This window comes from Cyanistes caeruleus, chromosome 4, assembly GCF_971803275.1.
Source record: "Cyanistes caeruleus chromosome 4, bCyaCae1.hap1.1, whole genome shotgun sequence".
NCBI lineage: Eukaryota > Metazoa > Chordata > Aves > Passeriformes > Paridae > Cyanistes > Cyanistes caeruleus.
The window spans coordinates 38491526-38517873 of record NC_141704.1 but is presented as its reverse complement, the minus strand read 5'-3'; the positions used below and the strand labels follow the sequence as shown (position 1 = coordinate 38517873).

Here is a 26348-nt window from a genome sequence, read left to right as displayed (position 1 = left end):
AACAAGTCAGTTCTGAAAATCACCACTCTAGCCACTATTTCAAGGAGAGGTGCTCAGATTTTAGAATAAATGATAAGATCATGCATCAGCCAGGTCTAGCTAGAGGCTAGATGGGTAACACATGAATTCAGCTACGAAATCAGCTATTTTTATTAATAGAACTTATTTTTGTTTATTGAGCTTATTGCCTTAAAACAGGTGGTATAGTAACCTATAATTTTATTTTGGTCACAGGAAGCAGTTTTCCTATTATGGCCTTAATAAAGTCCAAATAGGAAATATAGACTGGATGGGAGAAGCGTATTTTGGAGAATTCTTGGGGTTAACATTACTTTAAAGGTCCACTTCCTGTGAAATACTAGAGCCCAAACCAAGTAGGTGTAGGTTAAAATGAGATTAACTTGTATTCCTTCAGCACTTAATGCAATATTTCTTCATCACATTTTCTGGCCTGAGGGTGAGAGCCTTGTCATGGATTGGGAAAATCTTGGTGCATGTTTCCTTGCTGAATAGTACATTCAGAATCTCTAAACCCCATGAGCACTGTCTTGAGTAGACAGCTCTTTTTCTATGAACTTTGATAATCACAACTTTATCTTTTGGGTAATTACCTCTTTTAATGTTTTTATTCTTAATTAGAGGCATTTCTGGGATAGCACTGGCATGTTATCACTTTTCACTTAGGCCTCTGGTGACTGAGCCAGGCTAAGGATTAATGCTGGCTTAATTAATATTTGTATGCTATTCTGTGAGTGTAGATCTCAAGCTTGCTTAGTCTCCATAGACTTACCCTCTTATTTTAAGTATTTCAGGGAACAAAATGCCATAATATGTATCTAAACTGCTGTCAACTAAAGGCCTGTTTGGGCCTCAAGACATCAAACTCAGGATGAAATAATTTGAGCATCTGAACAGTCTGAACAGGATTTGTGAGAACTTTTTTCTTCTTAGAATTGCCTGAGACCACCTTTTCTTCCAGCATGAAATATTTCAGCTGGAAGGACCTGTTTTTACTAAAGCATAGTTTCTATGTCTGAGAACTACTATAATTTTTTTTCTAGTGTTAGAGTATCTATGTAAAATTAATTGAAATTACATATGTTAAAAAATAAAAAAAAAAAACTTTAAAGACATTTGAGAAACTGATGTTTTTAAAATATAAGTAAGCTTGAAATATTACTCAGATCATATAGATAGCCTTATTAAAATTACATTCTGAATACAGCTTGCTTCCTCAGTTTTGCTATGGAAAGATGAATAGTGTTGTTAACACCTATTTATGCCTTGTAGCATGGCATTTGAAACTGGCAGCACTCAGCTCTCTAAAAAGCCAGGGTGTATTTGGCTTTTTGAATAAAACACTTTGGTAAAACTTTAAAAGTTTGGATCATCTACTAACTGTGATCCACATAAATTCTCACAGTAAAGGGATAATAAGATAATAAGAAATATTCTTATTGTAGTGTAATTACATTCTCTTTAATTAAGGTGTGACTTTCCTTGGTGCTGTCTTAGATTATTATCACTATTCCTTTTTCATACAGGCATAAATACATGCTTAAACACTTAAACTTGGAAATCTGATTTTACTGTCATTGGTAGTACAGTTAATGTACAGGAGGACAGGACAACCAGAGCCAAAGGCTCTTATAGAACTGCCTGCAGAATCAAACATAACTCTGCATTATCAGTCCAGTTCCTTTGACCTCACTATGATCATTCCCTCTTATCATGTGATTTCTTTTCCTGTAATTTAAATATCCAGGAATCCTGTTTCCAAAAGTCAGCTTTAACCACTGGGCACAGAGCATTCTTTTGTGGTGGCAGCCTTGACAGCATACAAAAAATATCTGAGAAAAGGGCACTGAGTTTTCATTTTTCACTACACTCAGCTGTTGGAAATAGCCTAATACCAACCAGAAACAGTGGTGCACACTAAAAGTAGTTTCTTTTAATTATAAAACATAATTTTATTCATTAATTCTATTCTGTTCCTTTCTATATCAACAACTTAAAAGGCAACAGCTGTTGGTATACAAGCTGTTGTACAAAGTATACTAGATCATTTGTAGAATCAGTTCTTGCTCTGAAAAACATAAGCTTCTTCACTTCCACCCTTAACAGAGTTTTATTCTGGTTGCCGAATCTCTCCTACCCTCACTAATTTCCATATGTTATCCCACTTTATCTCAAAGCTATTAACAGACATTTTCTGACAACCTCTTGAAACTCCTTGCAATTTTGACTTTAAAGGCGCTTGACACTGTCTCTGTTTAATATCCTCACAGAGAAGATAACAATGTATGGGTTATATAAGTGGACAATGAGGTGGATTGAAAACAAGAATGGCCAAGCTGAGAGAGTGGTTTGAAGCCCAGCTGGAGGCAAGACACTGGCAGTGTAACCCAGGGATCAGTACTGGGGCCAGTACTTTCTAATGCTCTCATTAATGACTTGTGTGAAGGGACAAGAGCGCATCCTCAGCAAGTTCACAAATAACACAAAACTGGATAGAGCAGCTAACACACCACATAAGCACACTGCTTTCCAGAGAAACCTTGACAGGAAGGAGAAATGAGAAAAACCTCACGTAACAAAGGGAAGTGCAAATTCCTGCACCCGGGCTTTAAAAATTCCAGGCTCCAGTGTATGCTAGGGGCTGGTGGATTTGAAAGCAGCTCTGCAGAGGAAGACTTGGGTGTTCAGCCCAGAGAAGAAGAGGCTCAGGTGGATCCTGTCCATGTGTATAAATACTGAATAGGAGTAAAAAAAAAGAGGGAACCAGACTCTGGTAGTGCCCAGAGTCAGGGTAAGAGGCAATGGTCACACATTAAAACATAAAATTCCAGGCAGAAACAAACCCTTTTTTTCTTTCTATGTGAGTGTGAGTGATCAAACCATGGACAAGGTTGCCAAGAGATGGTCTAAAGATTGAATCCTTTGACATATTCAAAAACACCTGGATGCAGCCCTAAGCAACCTGCCCTAGCTGACCCTGCTTGAGCAGGCATTGAACTAGATGATGCCCAGAGTTTCCTTCCTTCCTCAACTATTCTGTGAATTCTAAAACAGAGATATTGCAAACATTTTTGCAACCATATTTTCTTGCAAAAGCCACATGGAAACAGGACTGAAAAGAATAAATTAAATCTCCAGGTTGTTATCATCTCAATGTCAAAATGCTGTTTTCTTGAACTCACCAGTCCTAAGGAAAGACTTTCACTCTCACGCCTCATAATTGAAGGCTGGGTGACTGTAAAAACCTTACCGTAAATTATTTTAGCCTAGTTCACACCCACATGTTCTTATCCCCACATTTTTTTTCAGTCTAACTAAATTTTCTCCTCCCATAGGTTTATAGAGATGCAGGTTTATTTATCTTTTATGGACTCTCATAAGATGCTGTCCATTCCTGTAATCAACCTCAGAGCCTTTCCTGCATGTGCTCCAGTATTAATTCATCCTTTATGAACACAGAACAGTAGAATACTACACATTATTCCTCCAAAATTATACTAATACCTTCCTCTCTGGTCTATCATAAACAATTTCCCCACTCTTTGCGCATAACTGCACATATCATTTATTAATCTCACCAAAATAAATTGGAGAAATTAATACAACAGAAGACTCAGGTGCTTACTTGCACCGTGCTTACATTCCACTCTAGTGGGACTAACAGATGGGAGGCCCATTTATGCATCCTCATCACAATCATAGGACTAGGTCACGCTCGCTGCAGCCATTTCATTAAGATCTTACTTCCAGGCATTAATAAATTTAAGTCTGTTTATTACAGTTGTATTTTCACCCAGGCGCATTGTCTGAGGCAGCAGACTGCTTTTCTCAGGAAATCTTCAGCAGCATCTGTAAGAAGACCTGAGAAGCAAAATTATCTCAGCCCTGAGAGGATCTAATCCAAGTCAGGCCAGCACATACCAAACCACCAGAGAGTAAGTTTCACTTCATTTAAACAAAGAGGAAACCTGCATTCCAAATCATGCCTATGAAAAAATATTTTAAACTTGTTCCCCATGTCTCATTCTCCCAAAAAACGCAAAACAGTAAGGTGTGGGTTAAACTTCACAAGAGTAGCAGAATATAGGCTCATCAGTCACTTATGAAAATGGGACTTCAGGACTTTGAAATTTACATTCACGTAAGTTTCTAAATTAGAGAAGACACTGAAGCAGAGCTTCAGCAGTAGAGCTGGCCATTAGATGGCCCAAAAATAGCCATTAGCAAAGCAAATATAACTCCAAAGAGATGTAATCTATCTAGAAGGACTTTGGAAGGTAAAAGGTGATGGAAAGAGAGGGAAATCTAATGTAGAGACCACTTATAACTTATGATGTAAAAGAAATATGATCCCATGGCATCTCAAACCTTGGGTTATATTTGTTCACGAGATACAAGCTCCTAACCTTCTATATAGAGTTAGGACAGTGTTGTAATACTACGTTATTTTGCACACACTCCCTAAAATTTTGAAGGAAAGTGAGGTAAGAGAGTTATAACGCAAAGTGTGAGAAATTACTCTTTTATATTGACCAATCCACTGGTACTTTTGTGCTCTTTAGTCCTCTTTGCAGTTATATTGTTTTTAATAAGACTTTGTTTCTGTCCTGATATTTTTCATGTCACTACAGTTCTTAATATGTGAAAGCCTTTTTTCAAATCCCATTTCAACTATCACTTCTCCTATCTTCCATTTCTTGGAGAAAATATATGATGTGAAAAGTGGTGGAAGGTGATATTTTTTCTTTGAACGTAATAAAATCTACAGAAGTAAAATGGGCTGAAAAAAATAATTCAAATTTTCTGTCTTTTGTAACCACGATTCTATGTTCTACTTAGAGTAATTGTGTATGTTCACAGAAAGGAAGCAAATGGCAATCCAATATTAGGTGAACCTACCGTAACTAAAATTAGAGAGTAAATATCAGTTCACTGAGAACTTACGCTCAATTCATTAGCAAATGTATCAGTATCCTATTCAGTACCTCGATATATATGTGCTGTATTTTCTTCTAATTCTCAGCAGAACAGATTTGTCTCCTTTCTCATTATGATTCTGTGATTGTACTCCATCTGAATACAGTTACTCTAAAGAAAGAGATGCTTACCCTTTGGTTGAGGTTATATTTTTAGAGTGTCAGTTATAAAGATATACTAAAGCTGTAGCTCCCTTTTACTGGATAATAAACATAGCCCAACAGCTGAAAAGATATATTTACAATCTTCCCCCAGAATCCTCCCAACCCCTTACTGCTAAGAAAAACAAGTGGGCCACTGCAGCATGTCCCAGAACTATTTTGGTATTGGGGAAAGTGCAAGTTCCAAAGCAGTGTGGAAAAATGCCCTGCCAGCTGCTTCCCTCTCATTCCAATGCAGGCTTAGGAGTCTTCCCTGGTCAACTGCTAGATAAAAGCACTTTCAGATAACTTGCTTCTACATCATCAGTGCCACATCCACAGAGATTTTTAGGTGTCTAAAGGCTTAAAGGTTCAAATGAATTGCTGGAAGCTAATCAAGTATCATACCTCAGCTGACCTAGAGCAATTGGTTGTGTAAGTCAACAAAAAAGTGCAATGCAGCTCCCAGCAGCTCAGCTCCCTTCTCCAGGGGAACACGCTTACTCACATGACTTAGTCTGCCACAGACTGAGAGAGCACGGAGGCCTGAAGAGACACAGAAACGTGTTACCTCACACCAGCCAGCTCTGCTCTAACATTTGTAATTACAAATACAAATCTGCCTTCAAAGCTCCCAGAAGCCATTGATGCTTTAGCTCTCCGCAGCGATGTTATCCATGTGCCCGGCGCTCTGCCTCAGTGCTCACCGAGGGCTCGGTTTAGCTGAGCCCTTCCAGGGCCCGCCTTGGGCCTGCTGACCACACGCCATGGCCGAGGCCTGCGCCGCCTTGCGTGCTGCATACCAAGGGAGGAACAAAGCGACTGCTCAGCCGAGGGGACTCAAACACAGATTCTTACACTGTTCATGGAAGTATGAGTGTATTGGCCTTTTTAAAAGGGATTTATAATGTAGCTCTAAAGAAAAGTTTAAAAATGTGAACATCCAATGAGTCAAAACTTAGAGAAGCAAGCAAAAGTCATGCACACGTGAATTTTTTCTAGACCACATGAGCTCCTGGATTCATGCAATATATGTTGGTATAATTCTCATTTTATTGTACACATATAAGAACAAGTATAAAAGCATGTTCTATGTATAAAACACAAACAACTCGAGATTGCAAAAGCAGATGCTGGAAACTCAGGAATTTGCAAGAGAACGACCCAACAATTAAGATAACACCCAGAAGAGATGGGTCCACCCAAGCAAGATGAGCCTACTAACAACCCAACAATTAACAGCTGATACTGATCTAGTCAAAATCCTCAGGACCATACATCTCAATGTCCAATTCCCAGAAAACTACTCAAACTCTCTCCCCTTCTCAGAAAACCCATTAACAGACCAGCAGCAGAAATATGAATATGGAACAACACAAGAAAGAGAAAGAAACTGAAGCTGCATAACCCCAGGCTGAACAAACTGTATAAAACTCAGCTTTCTGAAAGACAGTTTGTGAACTTGGGAGAACCAGTGCAACATAGGCGGGTTCAGAGTTCACCCAGCGACAACTCTGAGCTCTACGCTGACTTTGATTGTGGCTGTTCCAAAATTCGATTTTACAAATTTTTCAATAAAATCCTTATTGATAAAATTTGACTGATTTCATTCATAACAATTCATATATATGGCATTAATGACAGTAATAAGTGCCATAATGACAAGAATAGAATAAAGCACGCTGAAAGTGATTCAGTCTGGAGAAGAAAAAGGCAAAGTAGTTGGATGGTCTATGTGAAATGCACATAAGCGCAGCTTCTGCATCAAGCTGGGCCCAAAAGCCAGATAGACATGGTCTGGCTGCTAATGTTGCCATCACATTAGTCTTTCCCTGTCAAGAAGGCAGTTGTTATTTCAAACAAGTCGTCATAATATATAGCATCACCTCTTTCATTTTGGCTCTTCTCTTTCTTCAAATCAAAGCTTTTCATTAGTATTAGAATCTCCTCCTTCTTCATGTTATAAATGAAATGCAGCCAAAATTTATTAATAATAATTTTATTAATAAAATTTGCAAAATCAAATTTTGGAAGCAACCACAATCACTGTCAGCGTCAAGCCTGGGGTCAGCACTGTGTGAACTCTGAATCAGCCTCTGTTGCACTGATTCCCCCAAGCTCACCCCTGGTCTTTTGGAGGAGTGAGTTTTTACAGTTTCTACAGCCTGAGGCTGTACAGTTCTTTCTCCCAGGGTTTGTTGCATATTCATATTTACTGTTGGTTTGTTAACTAGATTTCCGAGAAGGGAGGAAAGGTTTGAGTGGCTTTACTGGAACTGAGTTTTGAAATGTATGATTTGGAGATATTTTCTCTTTGGTTTGTTAATGAAGTTCTAGGGGAGGGGGAGAGTTACAGAAACTGAGTATTGAAATGCATGGTCTGGAGAATCAGATCAGTTCGGTATCAGGTGAAAATCACTGAGTCGTTAGTACACTGATTTTGCTTAGGTAGGCTTTGTTCTCCTTGGTGCCATTCTGTTTTTTTGCAAATTACCCTTCTCCTTTGGCTCCTGGCTGTCCTGTTGCAACTCCTTGCTGTGCATGTGTGTTTGACACTTGTAACCAGTTTTTATTTCTTCTCACTGCTTATATACATATACAATAAAACATTAATTATACAACTATATGTTACACTTCAGAATGAGTTCCAGGCTGCTGTTAAGTTGCAGCCAAAGGTAGAACTGAAGCTGACTTACACCAAAACTCTATAGCAGTAACTATAAATAACAATAAAATAAAAAACAATAAAAATAAAGAAACACTGCAAAGGCTTCAGCTACCACACAGTTCCACGATACTGTACAGATTTGTCCAGAATTATGCCCAGCTGAAGCCAAATCCAAACCGAACACTTGTATTTTCACTGCTGTTGTCTAGGTTAGCTAGATCAATGTGAGCATTACTATCCCACCTGTAATAGCAATGTAGATACAGGGAGTTACCATCCGAACTCATATAGACAACACAACTGGTAATTTGACTTCAGAACTATTTGAGACACTGAATTTTTCTGAGTAGGTTATGTTTTATTAGAAGCTATGGACCACAACTGAAAAAATATTGCAAAGCAGTAAGGTGACATGAAAAAGCTGAGAAGCATCCCAAGAATTACATCTATCTCAGTGCAAACTGTGCTAAACTTCCAAAACATCCTGAAGTCTACTATTTCAGAATGAAGCTGGACATTCACAATACTGTAATATATGTTGGTATAATTCCCGTTTTATTGTACACATATAAGATCAAGTATAAAAGCATGTTCTATGTATAAAACACAAACAACTCGAGATTGCAAAAGCAGATGCTGGAAACCCAGGAATTTGCAAGAGAACGACCCAACAATTAAGATAACACCCAGAAGAGATGGGTCCACCCGAGCAAGATGAGCTTACTAACAACCCAACAATTAACAGCTGATACTGATCTAGTCAAAATCCTCAGGACCATGCATCTCAATGTCCAATTCCCAGAAAACTACTCAAACTCTCTCCCCTTCTCAGAAAACCCATCAACAGACCAGCAGCAGAAATATGAATATGTAACAACACAAGAAAGAAAGAAACTGAAGCTGCATAACCTCAGGCTGAACAAACTGTATAAAACTCAGCTTTCTGAAAGACAGTTTGTGAACTTGGGAGAACCAGTGCGACATAGGCGGGTTCAGAGTTCACCCAGCGTCGACTCTGAGCTCTACGCTGACTTTGATTGTGGCTGTTCCAAAATTCGATTTTACAAATTTTTCAATAAAATCCTTATTGATAAAATTTGACTGATTTCATTTATAAGAATATCACATTTCAATTGCCTAACTTAATATTTTTATGAGTTCAGATTATACTAAAATTTAAAGGGAGAAAGTTAAGCTGTGAGAAACTCCTATTAGTCTGCCAAGACTAATAATTTTCCCTTTATACTCTTTTCAAAAGCAACATAGTACATTATAGCAACATGAAACTCTAGTCTGCAGTATAGGTATATATTAAAGGTCAGCTATATTTCACAGCCTTGCAGTCCCACTGAGAAACTGTTTTGAAAAAAATACTCTTGTGATCCAAGCATCCAGGAAAGAAACAAGACTAACAAAATGCTAAAATTTAAAAATGCCTCAGAGTTTCTGGGATTTTTATCCTCTACTCAGTTTAAACTCTAATGCTTTTAAAAGCAGTAATCAAGAAGCCATGTTGCAAATAGAGAGGGATGAAACTACAAATTAGCACATCCACCTGCCAATCCATTAACCCTGAGCACCACTGGAAATGTTATTGCCTCTATCTTGCCTTTCATACGTTCACTTCTGGTATAATACAAAATTGTTTTATATATATTCAGATTCTTCTTGAGGGTTTTGGTTTTTGTCTGACATTAAGTAAATTCTATCTTATTTCCAGCTGAGGATTGAAAGCTGGGAGCTTCTGGTACAACTTCCATCTACAGAACCTCTTGTGTGGGCAGCTCCACAAGAAACTTTTCAAGGCAAACTGCAGCTCAGAAGATACTGATGGCTGTGTTTCCATAATGTAGTGACAGTAGATATAAACACTGAGCATGTTTTACATTTCATTTCAGAGCATATGAAGTAAAGGCATCCAGAAGACGGGATAGAAATTCCAGAGAGGAAAATCCAGAGTCATTGCTGTTACCTCACCTTTACAACAATGGTAGCTATGAAACATGCTACCACACAAATCCAGGATTTAAACCCTGCCCCCCTCCCCTTTTTTTTTAATAGGTTAGAGTGGGACATTTAGATTAATTAGATTTAATTGAACACAAACATAAAATAAACCAATAAACAGTTGTCTTCTAAAATGCAATTGCAAAATGCATGCTGTTGGTTGCAGAAAGGACTATCTTTTTAAGTTAAAAAGTGAGAAACAATAAGCATGGTGCACTGACACATCTGTGGCTGATACAGAATTAAAAGGAAAAAAAGATAGATGAAAACACAGAAACTAAGGAGTCTCTGCTGTGGGTTACTGTCAATGGAAAGCTCAACTTGACTGTCACAAAGAAGAAGCTGTCAGTAAACTCATCACTGCTCATGGCCAGCAGGCTGACTAGCACTGTTCAAACAATGGGTGGAACCAACATGAAAAAGGAAGTGGAACCCAAAACGTGCTGTTTGATCCCATCCTATCTGTGGTTCCTCCCAGTAACATTGTTCTGCAGCCTAGCCAGAAACCATATCCACATATGCAAGTGCCTTTAATCACCCAATTCCTATTGATTTTGATGGGAATTGGGCTCTAAATGCCTTTGTCAGTCTTAGCTTTACTGATGTTGCCCTCCAACAGCAGTGAGAAGCTTTTGTACTACCCTGTTGCCGCCTCAATATCTTTCCAGGAGAAAGGAGGAAAAACACATGCATGTCTTAGGCATGATTCATGTCTGTTTTGCAAGGAGATAACCACAGAGCCAGCAGAAAAAGATACATCAGGAAGCATATCATTATGTATGGCTTTTAATAGTGACAGCAGTGGCTGGCTACCAAAATATTATCATAACTCTTTCAGAAACTCTGACAGCATAGTCAAATATTAAGGAAATTCTTAGTCACCTCTTACTTTCACACATCTTTTAAAAATAGATTTAAGACTATGCAATTGTGTTCTATTTGTAACCATGTATACATATGTATGTATACATGTATATATATGTAAAATGTATTTGGACAGTTATCCTGGCTGCCAAGCAGTTTCATTGCACCAGTTTATAATACCACAATGAAATGTGTATTTAAGGGGTGATTCTCTTTAGAGGTATGTTTAGTTAGTGTTCTACCCCCGTTATGAGAGATGACTGAAGAAAAAAAGAAAAATAGCATATGACAGCTATTGCCAAGGTAAACATATCTTGTTCTGTAAATCTGCATTCTCCTCAGTTACTTTAAGAGTAAAAACAGCTTCTAAAAAATCAATTCCATTTACTGTCTCCTGGGTTTTGATTTTTTTTGTTTGGGTTTTTTTTGGTTTTTTTTTTTCTGGCAATGGGACATCGTTGTTGGAATTACAAAGATCTGACATTCATTAAAAAAAAAAAAAAAACAAACAAAAAAGCACTTGTGCTGGAAATCATGAATGTCAAAGAAAATTGAGAATGCTAGCACATGCTGAGTCTTGTTCTCCAACATATTAACAGAAACACATTCTAAAAACAGGGTTTATCCTAAGAAACTCTGATCAGGGGTAGAAATTCCTCTTGTTATGGAAAGAGATAAATGTGCAAAGCGATAGCCCTTATTTATATTACTTTTAATGCCTAAAGTCTTAAATGGTTCATGGGCACACCACCACAGACATCATTTATTTTTGCATGCCAGAGTGTCATCACAGACTGGCAGCAGTGACAGATGACTGACAGTTTATCTCCTTTTGCATAAATGAGACATTGCTATTGGTCAGACTACTGGTGAGATTATTATCCCAAGGGGAAAATAAAAATCAGGAAAAAAAGGTTTCTTTCTAGAACAAGGACATGAAAATGTCCGACTTAAAATGTCGTCTAGTCAACTGCTCTACTCCATGGCAGGACTGTTAGGGTTTAAACAGTATTCTGACATTTTTGACTCTGAATAGCCTATATCTGATTACTAGAAGATACAAGCTGATATAAATTAAATCAGCCAAATTTTATCAATAAGGATTTTATTGAAAAATTTGTAAAATCGAATTTTGGAACAGTGACAAAGTCAGCATCGAGCCTGGGGTCGACGCTGGGTGAACTCTGAATCAGCCTCTGTCGCACTGGTTCTCCCAAGTTCACATACTGTCTTTCAGAAAGCTGAGTTTTATACCGTTTGTTCAGCCTGGGGTTATGCAGCTTCAGTTTCTTTCTCTTTCTTGTGTTGTTACATATTCATATTTCTGCTGCTGGTCTGTTGATGGGTTTTCTGAGAAGGGGAGAGAGTTTGAGTAGTTTTCTGGGAATTGGACATTGAGATGCATGGTCCTGAGGATTTTGACTAGATCAGTATCAGCTGTTAATTGTTGGGTCGTTAGTAGGCTCATCTTGCTTGGGTGGACCCATCTCTTCTGGGCGTTATCTTAATTGTTGGGTCGTTCTCTTGCAAATTCCTGAGTTTCCAGCATCTGCTTTTGCAATCTCAAGTTGTTTGTGTTTTATACATAAAACATGCTTTTATACTTGTTCTTATATGTGTACAATAAAATGGGAATTATACCAACATATATTACACAAGTGAAATCAAACCTCCCCCACCCCAGAAGAAGCTTCTACAAACTAACTATGGGAAAAAAATATGAAGAGCGATACTCTAGGAGTTGCACTTTAATTACATGTTTTACTCTGGCAGGCTGTTTTAAGGTGAGTGTTGTGCCTTGAAAGTGATGCTTTAAGTTTGAAAATTTCTGAACACAGGAATGTCTAGGTCCATAGTCCTTGCCATTGGCTTACAAACATTTGGTACACTGTTAGCACGTCAGAACAGTGATCAACAGTTGTCTCAAAAAATACAGAGAAATACCAGATTTATTTCTGTCATCTACTGGAAATTTTGTACCAATATACTGATACCATTAGACATGTAAACTAGTAGTACAGCTTGCAGGTGAGCAAGTATTCCTTTCTTACCAGTGAATAATAAGAACTAATGTTGTTTAATCTATCAGGTGATAGAAGCGTCATCTAAGTAACTGAATGACAGTTCTGTGTTCCTCCTGAAGACAATGTGATTTTAAACCTGTTTGTGTAATATGCCTTGAATAAACTTGTTTCCTTTCCTAAGATATTTTATATTTCCTAACTGCAATCTTACCAATTACTTCTATGTAACAAAAGCCTCAGACTGTAAAAAAATTAAAGCTAAGCACATTTTCAAAGTTGTTCTCCTGTTTAGTCATCACATTTTGGGAAGAAAATGCTGGCTCTCAGTTAAAGAGGAAGTATCAGAAATACCATATGCAATGAGGTTCCCAAAATGGTAGCTGGTAGTGAGTAGTGAAAGTGCTTTCACTGATACAAAAACAAAAATCATAGTCCACATGGGCAAATTCAATACCATTTTTATTAACTGCAGCTAGTATGTACCATAAAATCTTATTTATTTTTTCCATTCATATCTGCCTTTCCCTTCTCTCATACCTGCCTTTCCCTTTCAGTTCCACCCTTTTTTTTTATGCTCATTCTTCTTGTTGTAGTTTTTAGAAATTCATTCTATCATTCCACTTTAGCTTACTTTCAGATCAGTCCAGAACTCACTCCTTACATGTTCTCAAATAACAACCATTTTGTTCTTGAAAAAAGCAGAGGAGCAAAAGCCAAAAAATAAAACAAACAAAACAAAACCCCACAAGATAATCTGCTACTATTTCAGTTTCACAAAGTGGGCAATTTGAGATGTTTACACTGCTGAAAGAGGGAAACTTTTTAAACGAAAGTTTAAAATGTTTGCATACTATTTCAAAACAAAGAATTACTAGCTTTACTTTACCCTTGCAAAATAATTGTCTAGGATTTACAGAGGCCAGTCTGGCCTGGATTACTGCTTGAAAATATTCCTTGTTCATAAAATCAGTATCATGTAAGTCTACTTAAGTGACTCTTGATGAGTCATTTAAGTGACAAATTACCTACTTAAGTCATTTTGATGCTTATTTCTGCACAACATTACCACTAAAGTCATAGTAGATAAGCCACTGATCCCATTGTTTCCAGAAGCACTTGTAAAAAAGAAAATCCTTCAAAGGATGTAAGAAGAAGCCCTGATATGACAAGTTCTAGAACTGTCTGCCCATGGGAATTTTCTTTTAATTCAGAGATTTCATTACTTTTACATTAAATGCTCAGACTTGATTTCAGTTGCTTCAAGTTGCTACTTCTATATCCATATAGCAAAACATATTGTCAGAGACTGATGTGAGAAAGTTGAGAATGTAAAATTTAATTTTGCTTGAACTTTTATAAGACATCCACATTTACCTTACTAAGTAAAAATTTTTCAGAAATACAGATATAGAAATAATTTGGGTAGTATAAAACAATGCAAAATGTGGGAAAACCATCACAGGCCTAATCCTTCAGATTTTCAATTATGACAACAAAAATACAGAAAAATACAGGACTGATTTATTTTTTAGTAGAAGGTGAGGAGGAAAAAGCATTACCAAATATTGAGGGCTTTTATGTGTCACAAGACACAAAATCCACAGTATTTCTATCTACATCCATTTAATCTTGTACTTAAGAGTCTTCTATTCCCTTAAAAAAAGCATACTGAAAATACTACTCCACATACTAGCACAAATATAAATATTATACTATAAATAAGATATGATATTTTATCCGGCTCAAATAAAGAGTAAGTACAGCATTGTCATCAAATTATTAAAAGTCACCAAAACACAGACTAGGAGATGAAGGCAGAGAGCAGACCCTACTTCCCATCTCTGGACTGCACACACAATCAATAATTAGCTTGGCTAAAATTCTTAGTGGGAAGAATTAATATAACAGACTTATACTAAGGTATACAGTTGACCAAAATGAGGCACAGGAGAAAGAAAATAACCATCTGATCACTTCTGGCTTTTATGTCCAGAATTCAACCTCCCATGCTCTGCAACATTTTAATAGCATCTACTAAACGTCTTAAAAGATCTCCTAAAGGGCAATGGAGACCATTAATTCTGATCATCCATCTCAGGAAAGGTGTTTTCATAGATGACTCTATGCCATCCTGTATGTTTTTCTAAAGTAGAATAACTTGGATATAATATTGTATTTCAAGAGAGTCACTGAATATGTTTGAAGATTTAGAACCTGCGTGAAAGAAAAAAACTTGTGCATCTTTTACAAGCTCATTCAAGCTATTCAGTGGAGCTGTCTGAAGAGTAATGCAAGCATTAAAATAAGTGAAATGTAAACAAAATGCAAATTAAATATTAGAAATATAAATCAAATAGCAGTTTCCTGGCACTGGGTTTTGTTGTGTTTTTTGTTTGTTTTTTCTGGGTTGTTTTTTGGGTTTTTTTTTTTGTGGTTTTGTTGCTGTTGTTTTTACTGTTATCTGTTGGATTACAATTAACTAGAATAAAAGCTGAAGCAATCTTTGTGCAGACCAGCCCTTCCACACAGCAGGACAGTCATAACTGTCCTTCTACTAGCAATGGTTACGGCTCACACAATTTCCTTACAGCCAGGATAACCTTATCACTGTAGACACAGGCAGGCATAAAAGGAAGAAATGAAAAGCAGAAAGGAAACTGGGAAACATGGAATTTTTTAAAAGAAAGGTGACTCAGTATATATTCTGTATGTTTTCTCCCAACACCATTTTTTTACATATTTAAGTACTGTATTTTACATATTTAAGTACAAGCATTCAGCTGTGTCTCTCTCTGCCCTTGATAAAAATTTATTGCCCCTTTAGCATATCCAGGAAGACTCACCCATTCCCTGGCACAACCCTCTATACCTACACTCAGGTTGGCTCATACACACATTGCCTTACATATGCTGTTTCTGAGCACATTCTTTTCCCCACACTCGTGATTGAGTAATCACGCCCTCCTCTTCCTCTAGTACTCTTCAACTTTTACAGCACAAATATATTACTCACAAAGCTGAAGTTCCAAACTATGTTAGATGTGGATGTTACCAAGTAAGAATGATGAAGGTCAGTGTGTTAAGAAGTTTTTTTGTGTCTGCAGAAAGAAAATGTGGACTATGGGTTAGTTAGCAGCTGATGAAGAAGAGCCATCCAATGGTTCACAAGAAAAATCAAACATGAAAGAACAGCCTGTTGAGTTTATATTTAATCTACATTGAACAGGTGCTCCAGTGTTCTTATGATGAAATAGCATTATTTAAGCATCTGGATTCATAAAGTATTACTTGAAAATATATGAAAGTATAGTTTCTTTATATCATTTTACATTTAAAATTTGGTTTAGTATTTAAAGTCTATTCACTAAGAAAGGCAATGAGGTAACATACTGTACATCAAGTTGAAACTCATGATGTGGCAAATGCTTGATAGCTATAGACATAAAAGACATCTTCAAATATCTGCCAAGACAGAGAAGTTATGGTTGTGTCTGTAGAATTTTACAGTCCTTAATGTAAGCATGAATTTTACAATACCTATAGAAATTAATCTACTGAAGCAGATTCTCTGAATGTATCAAAATCATTGTAACAGGAAAGTCAGTAAAATAAGCAATCTTACATTCAAATAAACTACCATTTCTGTAAAATGCACACACAGAACATTAAAAAAAAAGTTGGCAATGGGTAGCGTCAGCATCAATTTTAAATTTGTAAAGTAAAGTACTTGTACTACATGTTCATTCTTTGTCATTTAGACTTTATTATATAAGAGGCCTGTACATTGAGTTCAGCTAGGGATAAATTGAGTAGCAGACATGAATTCATAGTTAAAAGGGACTGCTCTGGTGTTATTGAACGAGCAAAGCATGCCACTGGAGTCAACAAAATACAATTCATGTGTTATTATTAGTAATTTTCAGAGGTCTAGAATGATTTTTTATGATCTTTTATGATCTCTAATACTGAGGCAACACTACACATCAAACTCACAACACTCTTACCCAGCACAATACCAATTCCACAACTGGATCTATTCAGGTCCCTTTCACATACATGAAGGGCCCAAAACACTTTACAGAAATTTGACAAAGTCCATCTGTCAGCAGTCTAGATATAAATACTGCATAAAACTGATACAAAGAGGATAACACTTCCCAAAGTAAAAAACAAACAAACCAAAAAAATTAAAATCACAAAGGAAAAAAAACCCAAAAAACTCAAATAACCTTAAAGGTTTAAATTATCTTTGAGGTCATCAGAGAAAATCAGAAAAGCAAATAGAGGTAAAAGCTAAAAAGCACATGCTCACAATTTATATTACAGAATTTTAATTAATGTGTTCAGTTTTTATTTATTTTACTGGACTTTGTTTGGTGCCACTTTCAATGCATCTCTAGAAATTATCTGCACTTCTGGTCCTGCTGTCAGGGAAAAAACAGTACCCATTTGCAAAAAGTCCAAGTGTTCAATTGCAAAATCTGGTTTCAGCCACATTTCAAGGCAAGTATCTTGAGTCTAATAAATTATTTCAAAAGACATGTCACCACTTTGAATAGCAACAAATTTGCAATTGCAAATACAACTGATCTTTTAGCATTTCCATAACCAGGGTATGACTTGTGAAGCCTATGCCTTCTAACCAATCTAAACTAGATTTGTCCTCAGTCAAATTCTAAATCCTATTTCAAACTTAATTTAAACCACAATATCTTCTTTTCCTTTAAAACTCAAATTGAAAAGATCACTAGTAAAGCATAGTCCTTGCTGGATCATACTTACAAGCTTCCTGCTAATACTAGCAATCCATGGGATATGTTTAATCCATGGGATCTTTGGTCTTTCCCTAGGATTAGTGCTCATTGGTCAAGCAGAAGGAGAGAGAGACAAACACAGAACCACAGAAATCAGGTCTATAATTATGATTAGAAAAAAAAAAAAGAAGAAAAGGTTGGTTGTGACATCTTTTATGCTTCCAGTAATGCATTGTTATTGCCAGAATTTTCTTTCCTATATAAAGATGCCTTACCTAAAGTCTTAAGTATAGTAACAGTAAGGTTCAGAAAATAATATAAAAATCATAAGAAAGTTCACCCTTTTCCATCCTGTGAGAAATGTTAAAACTGCCTTCTAAAATTATAATTAAGTTGTATCCTAAACCCTTATCCCAGAGTTTTAATTTAGTATAAAATTTATATACATATAACTTAGGAAGATATACTATCTTTTAAGAAATTTTAAATTTTCTTCACCTACCCTTTATCCATATTGAAAATATTAAGTATTCATTCAGAAGAGCTTTTTAATTAAATCAGAAATTTTACTAATTTATTACTACTTTATCAAAGAAAAAGCAGTATAAAATTTATGTTATATGGAAAATTAAGCTTTTAAAAATCAAATTTTAATTTCAAATATGCATAACACTGCTAAAACATTGTAAGCCCTCTACACTCCATTTGACCTGTTGAGAATGAGATTAACTCAGCAGCATCCCTGAAAACTCACATGCACTGTCAAATAAGAAAGGAAGCCTTGAGATAAAGCTGAAAACAATATTTTAGGAAATCTTATGATAAAGATAGAACTACAATGTCATAATGTAAGTCAATTACAATTACATGAATAGTTCTATGTAACATAGTCAACTTATATAAACTTACAAAGCTTCACAAGCATGGTGGAAAGATGGAATTTGTTGCATTAGTTATTTAATTTAATAGGACAACAAATTAAGTAATACAGCAAAGGGAGAATATGAAAAAAAGCAGACTTCAAACAAGGTTATAACCTGAAGAGGCATTGTCTATCAACACTAGCAACAGGCAGACCAGAAAAATCCTAAAATGGTAACAAAACTTCTCTCCTCTTCCCAAAAAACACTTAATTAGCAGAATAGAAAATATTTTTATTCTATGGAGGAATCCAAACCAGCTGGATTTCATCCCAAACCCAGGAAATAGGGAACTTTAATAAAACAACAGACAGATCAACTCTTACCGTGGTTCAGATTTACAAGCAGTAACAATAGAAAAGGTATTAATTTACAGCATACTTACAGCAAATACCACTGCCATCAATATTTTAACAATTGTTACCTAGACAATAGTAAAATCTGAGCCTCATTACACTGAAAGACGTGAAGCTGTTAACAGACATCTCAACGACAAGGTAAATTATAGAATCAAACACCAGTCCTTGATTTGAAATTGCCCACATTTATTGTTTCTCAGAACAAAGTTCAGAAACCATTTACTCAGCTTCTACTGAAAACAAACAGTAGTTATTATAAAGTAGTAGCTAAGGCCTGATATATTAACTTTGGGGAAACTCTGGGAGGAAAACTTGATTTTATTCTGTATAACTAGGATTTTTGTATAAGTGCATTTTTTTTTTCTTCTACCTTCCTAAAATTTGGGATATTGAAATTACTGTTAAGAAAAACTATATCATTGGTGAATGCTTCTCAAGACTACCTACATACAAACAGTGGAACACTCTCATACCAGTTGTATGAGAGGAAAAACCCCAAACATTTACAAAAAGGAACAAGTTCCAACAGATACTTATCAAAATATAAAATTTAAATAATGTAAATTTAAATAAATGTAAATGTTTAAATAATTCATGTGGATTGTGCAATAAAGGAAAGTACTCACTCAGAGCACTTGTCAGAGTAACAACTACAAGTTCCCTACTTGGCTTTTCCTAATTTGGAGCTTACTGAGTCTCAATGCTCCAACCATCTGACCATTCTGTAGATCTATCTCACAGGTCCTGGAAAGCTTTCTGGATACAATCTGTCAAGATAAATAAAATTCTTCAGTAAACATTTTTTTTTTTTTTTTTTTGGAGAAGAGAATTTGAAGCTAGCTAGTTCTAATAGTATGTTTGAATCCATCCCCCATACCAATACCATTTTATTGTGGCTGTACACAGAAAACATATTCCACCTGCTCAGAAGTTAAGCGACAGAACCCAAAGCATATGGAAATCACTAGGCTAAAATCCAGAGTCACCATAGTTATTTTCTACTGCTACCAACATGTACATTTATATGCAAATCTTCCATTTGCCCGCAGACTGTCCTTTCACGATTTTCTGTGTGCAAAAACAAACCAGGCACACATCTGTGCCTTTGACCTCAGCAGAGCCCTCAGGCATAGCTTAAATGCTACCTTCTGCTGGCCTCTTAACACCAGGAGTTTCAACTCTTAAATTGCAAAGAGCTCTGCTGCATATATTTAGTAACAGTAGCTGAACCACAAAAGCACTGAAATAAAAGTGATAATACCAGGCCCCACTGTAATTTGGCTCCAAAGCCAGTAATGCATTCAGCCATCAAATATTCCCGTATAAAGGGAGCAATGATCAGCTTGCATGTCTGGATGTTCTCAAGTAGCCCATAATCAATCTTAAGACTCTTGTAATGGGTCATAAAGATTATAATGACTAACTATGAAAGATTATAATGACTAACTATGATTAAAAAATTGTGGACTAATTATTATAAATCTGCTCCACCCATACTTTTGTACAGATCTATCAGAATTTTGGAGTGTTTTTCAACCTAAATGATTCTATGATTTTATCATCTACTTTTTTTTAAAGGTAGCTTCCAACAAGAAATGTTAAGCCTGACTAAATGCATACAAGCCAAGAACCAGCATTTTGGAATTAAGTCTTCAGATGAAAACAGTGGAGAGGATTCCACTCTCCATTTTCAAAATTCAGGGTTTTTTATTGCCTTCTCTGCCACTAAACCTTTGCAGTAATAATTTTTTCCACTTACTTTTGAAATTCAACCAGATATAAGAGAAAAATTTAGTAAGTGTTTACTGCTCATGTGGAATTACCTTTAGTAATTATATCAAGTATTTCTTCCACTCACAGGTACACAAAACAGCTTCCACTGCTATTTATCACGTTTCCTCATAAAACATAGCTTGGTCAAGCCCCCAGTGTTTCTGCCACAAATTACTATGTTTTTCTACAGTCCAAAGAGATGTGCATTGTCATACAAACTCTTCTGCTAGATTTTTATAACGTCATATCAGAAATAGACAGGGTCAAATAGTCAGTAACCTGGCTACACAAACATAACAAAATAAACATAATAAATAAATAACCTGTTCTATGAGACTCGAGTGCCAAGTCTGGCCAAGAAGACTTTTGTTAGATTAGGAAAGAAGATTGCGTAAATGACATTCTATTCTTCCATTTTTGATGCACCTGATAATAACACAGCTACCCTTTTATTATTAACTTGGCTTCTAATAAGTAGGTTTCTGCCAGAAAGAGCTGCATGGTCTTGATGTAAGGCCACTATAAACTCTCTCCCTCAGCCCACTGCTGGAAAACATACTGCCTGGATTTAGCTAAACAGAACATTTGTCCATCTCTTGGCTACTCAGTTCATGGTCCAATTTCCTCTGTATATTAAACTAGGACACTGGAGCAGGTGGTATTTATTAAAGGCTTGCTGCTGCTCTGGGAGTTGATAACGTCTTAACCACAGGTAGACCCTCAAAACTATTTAGGTATTTTCACAGCTTTGAATAAGTGAAGTTCTATCTCTCTGAGAAGCCCCACTCCTCAAAACCTATTTTACCCTTTTTTATCCAGGAAACTGAATGAGGATCAACAAAGAACCCCATACCATTACAATCTTCATGGAGCCACACTTTTAATTTTCTTAGCACATAAATCAGGATTTCATTGCAATCACTGGAAGGCATAACTTTATCACTGAACAAGCCTAATAAGTCATATAATCTCTCCAAACTACATCCCCTTGCACTAAAAGTAGTCTACTTCCAGAATTAAATCAAAACTTGAATTTAAAAAGTGTTATGGCAATGAATTCATAACTAAGGAGGAGAAAATACTAAGGACCCAATTGTGAAATGCACCTTTCATGGAAGAAGTATTTATGACTATAAAACTAAACAACAGGAGATACAATTAACAAAGCTTTATGGCTTTAGGAGCTTAACCCCACATTTAAAATTACATAATGTCACAGTAAATCTGAAATACCTAACAACGATCTTAATTTGTACTTACTTTTTTCATGGAATTTGGACAAATCCTTCAGATTTTAGATTGTCTCTATGATAAAGATAAAAGAATTTTGTATTAGTCTAAAAGTCTTCTCCAGGTATTTTGAATGAAGTTGAGTATTGTCAATATAACTTTATCACAGAAGCCAAATAATATTTGCTAAACAGTTATGTAAAGTATTACTTTTTCTATTTTGCTAAAAGTTCAATTTTAAGCAAATTCAAACCAATCACAATTCAAAAAACACAAAAAAAAAGCACAAAAACCAGGTAGTCCTCTAAATACATTAAAAAAAATATGCTCAGATGTCTTCATGCAAATGAACATAATTGAATTTAATTGATTCCCCCTTTCAATTAAATGGTAATTATTATTCATCCCCATTCATAAGCATTTGATACTAATCCCTATCTTTACTGGCAGGGTCACTGTTACCAGACATCAAAGCAGTGCTAACTATACTTTTTGATAAAAGTCAAGATTATAAAGGTGGACTGGCAGACAGTAATAGTGTAATTGCATACAGTTCATGCATGTTGTTCAACAACAATAAACCAGAGGAAAAAAATGCTTGGCAGCTGTGGTCTAGATTCACCTGAAAATTAGGGAGCCCTATGGATGGTGAATGCAAATCATATTATAGTGAGCATGGATATGTATTCACTTCAAAGTGCAACTTACAAGCCAGGTGACAATCTGTCTTTAAGGGAAAAGATAATGCAGGACTTACTTCATAAAAGATTCTTTATGTAGCAGTACAATTTAGAAATATCTAAGTATTCCATTTTTCAAAGTTCTTCCTGTTCAGTGTTTACCTGAAGAGAGTGCATGTATTATTTGGCAAGACTTTTGCATATTTTTTGGCACTTAAAAGTATTTTAAGACTAATGCTGGCATTTTCATAACTGCTAAATCATTAAAAAAATAATATTTTAAGTCTGCAGGGAAGCTAGCTTGGCACTGTTTTCACTTGCTTGCTTACCTAAAGTAATTTTTTTCTTGCCAAATATATAAAATCTCAGAAGAATCACTACTCCTTCCTATTGTATCTTGGTGGAGTAAATCAACTTAAATAAGAACTAATCCAATGAATCCTTACATTTTCCATAAACCAGATGTTCTTATACTCAAATATGTTTGAATTTTTTTTTTTCTAGGTTTGGGAAAGCTGCTAACCAGTCTGGTTGTTAGGCTAACCTTTCCAACCTCAACACTGCAGTTACTGCAGCTTCTGCTGGAATGATGACTGGGGTGCAGCCAGGCACCCCTTTCACCTGGCCACAGTGCAGCTGAACGAGGATCCACCGTTCCAAAAGCCCATGCTGTTCAGCACTAGAGGGATGCATTCTTAAGACACTGTTCACTCCTGAACTTTGGGATTTTTGTGCTGGTTTAGCTGCTGAATAAAGAAGAAATGTTATAAATGTGACAGAGCAAACAATCATCTAGAATAATAACTAAAGACACTGGTTTTCCTAATATAAAGTAATTAATTGGATGTGCTGTTTGAAGAGGTGAGAAAAAAATCTTAGGTATCCATTCCTCTCCAAAGCAAATATTAAGCAGAGGACTAAAAGTACCTCCAAAGCAAATATTTCTTTTTTATTAACCATAATAAAGTAAGAGTGGCAAAGAAAGTCACATAAAACTTGCCAGAACATAGTTATTGAACACTGCAGTTTCTAATCTCAGCAATAAATGTAGGTCAAGGCAAGTGGAAAATCTAATTACTCTGTAAATTTTTAAACCTGTTTCTTTCATCTCAAGGAAAAGAAAATTGTTCCTTTGCATTTAAGCAGACTTCACTACAAAGCGTAACTACAGCTAGGTGAGAAAATATTTTTGCCTGAATGTAGAGGTTTTTGAACCTCCTTCTTTGCACCCTGGGTTGTACACTAAGCTCTGGTTCATATTTGCACTCAAGATATCACTGCTTGCTTCACAATTACTAGAGCTAAAACACAAAATCCAGAGACACTCATGAGAAAAAAGCAGACAAACCCCCCAATCATTAAATAAAATAGATCTTTGGTACCACACTGCAGCAGTTCCTTTCAGCAATATATCCCATTTGATACCCATTTGTAGTGTATTCATACACTGCATTAAGAAAATACAAAGCAATGCATTGTTACAAAACTATTATGAATATGAATACCTGACAGCATTGTAAATATCGATTATTCACTGTTTATATTACTTTTTCTCACAGTGGATGCTGATTTCAGTGTATACATACACCACACTATTTAGATTTACAAGAAAAAAGAAACAATTGAAAAAATAAAAACACTTTGAAGATTCAAGCCTCCTAATGACTCTAAAAACTAAGGATTCTTTGAGGATCACATTTCCAAACAAGCAAACAAACAAAAAATAGTAATTTCAGGTACTTAAGAGGAATTCATAGCACAATGAATCTCAGATTCTCTCTCTCAAAACAAAAAACAAAACAAAAAAAGTGAACAAATGAAAATATTAGGAGCTGTAACTACAGCCACTGACTGGCCTGTTCTCACAGAGCTCTGTCTTCCAGCCCTTACTGCTGTGATACGTGACAAGGAAACCATGAGTTTCACAACAGATAAATTTGTGTGTTGTGTTCTGATTTGGCAGTCAAATGTTTTGTTTGTTTTTGGGGGGGGTGGGAGGGGTGAGTTGTACAGACGTGGAAAACCTGGCCTAAGGTCATCTGATCTTTGGACAGTGCTCTCATTAAGTATAAATCCTACTTTTGAACTTCCTCCAATTCCATGAGAGGTGAAGCCTCCCAACCAAACAAAACAAAAACAACAGTGAAAAGTCTTCTGTGTGGAAGACTTAGACTGGGTTGGTCTTGAAAGGTAAACCCTGAAACAGTAGCTCAAGGAACCACCCAAACCAAAATAAGTTCTACCCTGGTCGGTTTTAAAAGAATGACAAGATTTTTTTTTATTTTTTTTATTTTATGTATTTGTTGAATGACATCTACCCAGTTTATAGAGATGTAAGATATGTCTTTTAAACTACATGAGAGTTCAGCAGACTATACCACACTCCCTGCTCTGTATGTATTGATGAATTTATGAATACAAGCATCAAAACCATTCCTCAGCATTCTCAAAGCCTTCAGATATTAACTTGGTAACCTTTGATCTAAAAATTTTAGACGCTAATCAGGTATTGGTCCTTCCCTCACATTAAAAACAAATTAAAAATTATAATAATTTATCCTGACTGGAGATCCATTACATTGCTAAAATCATATGTAGCCTGAGGCCTCACTGGTGACAAGTAGCAATAAATGAGACCTGGATCTGCACTGAATGAGGAGAAGAGGAAGAAATCTTATTTGCCAGTCCATTTGTTAAGCAGCAAAAGTGAGAAATTGGCAGGGACCTTTTATCTTAAAAATATATATTTATACAAATAACTAATGTGGAAAAATAAATTAAATATGGGGTTTCTTAATCTCTAGGTGTTTGACTTTACAGCTTATTATAACTTTGGCAACATAATATAACTCATTACAATTGTGCTTTCCTTCCTTCAGCTTTCATGCTTCTGAAGCATGACCTTGCACTGATTCATTGCACTTAACTCATATTCTGAAGAACAGAAGGTCCAAATTTCACTAAGAACCAGAGCAACCAGTGATGACAAACCAATCTCCAATCAATGCATGCCATAAACAGCATACAAAAAGTCTGAATTGTTATAGATCAACAAAACTGTTACTAAAATAATCTTAAAATGAAAAAAATAGGTGTTCTAGAGCAACAAGAAACAAGCAGAATAGAAGTTTAAAGCATGTTGGTCCACCCTAGAAGCACAAAAGAGCCTGCTGAACAGCAAAAAGATTCAGATTAAGGATAAAGTTTATGGAACAGTTGAGACAGGATATTTTTACAGTCACGCTACTACAATAAGGACACACTACCTTCTGTCTGCCAACAAGGCTGTAATCTTTCACGCACAAGCACTGAATGTATTGATGACTGCTTGCAGCTGACAGCAATCGGGGGGGCATTGAAAGGAGTAGCATTTTCTTGTTTTGCTTTGGGTTGGGTTTTTGAGAGTTTGAGGGTTTTTTATGACAACGGTCAGATGATAATGAAGTATATAATTTTTTTTAGGAGCTAGCAGACTTCTGCCCAGCCCACTGGCAGCATTGGCAAGGCCTTTTGTCTATCCTTAGCTCGCAAATAATGTAATACAAACGAAGCAAAACCAGCGTGATCCGCCCGCACACCTCAATAGAGCGTGTCTTCCAAAAACAAGTTGTTTCAAGAAGGGGTTAACTTACACTGCCAAAGCTACTCTCTTATTACGGCACTCGAGCCATGTGCATACCCCACGCACCGCGCGGGGAAAGCCGCCCCGCCTCGCACACCTACGCCGGGCTCGGTGCCACGGCAGCTGCCGACACGGACCGCAGCCCTCCCGCAGCCCTCCCGCGCCCCGGCTCCAGGCACCGGCTCCAGGCACCGGCTCCGGCCCAGCGGCCCTGGAGCGGCGCCTCCGCCAGCCCCGCCGGCCGTCCCGGGTCCACACAGCTCCCACACAGCTCCCACCCCGCGCCGCCGCGCGCGGCACCTCCCGCCCCCC

General features: G+C 36.5%; 2 long non-coding RNA genes across 8 annotated transcripts in view; both read right to left on the bottom strand.

Moving 5' to 3' along the window:
- Positions 1-5950, bottom strand: part of LOC111933666 (uncharacterized) — a 102603-nt gene extending 96653 nt beyond the window's left edge. For 2 of the 6 annotated variants that reach the window (XR_015286474.1, XR_015286475.1), the window contains exon 1: positions 5707-5950. This is a non-coding gene — a long non-coding RNA (uncharacterized LOC111933666). Of the gene's footprint in view, positions 1-5543; positions 5676-5706 lie in introns of those variants that run through there. The other 4 variants (XR_015286471.1, XR_015286473.1, XR_015286470.1 and 1 more) reach the window with 4 other exon arrangements.
- Positions 5951-11960: 6010 nt separating this feature from the next.
- Positions 11961-26316, bottom strand: LOC111933670 (uncharacterized). 2 transcript variants are annotated; one of them, XR_002866830.2, is made up of 4 exons: positions 26047-26295; positions 22959-23160; positions 21765-21809; positions 11961-19498 (listed from the first exon to the last, which is right to left on the bottom strand). It is a non-coding gene; the product is annotated as an uncharacterized LOC111933670 (long non-coding RNA). The 2 variants fall into 2 exon arrangements; XR_002866832.2 differs by having other exon boundaries at positions 18897-19498; positions 22959-23157; positions 26047-26316.
- Between the last annotated feature and the right edge of the window lie 32 nt (positions 26317-26348).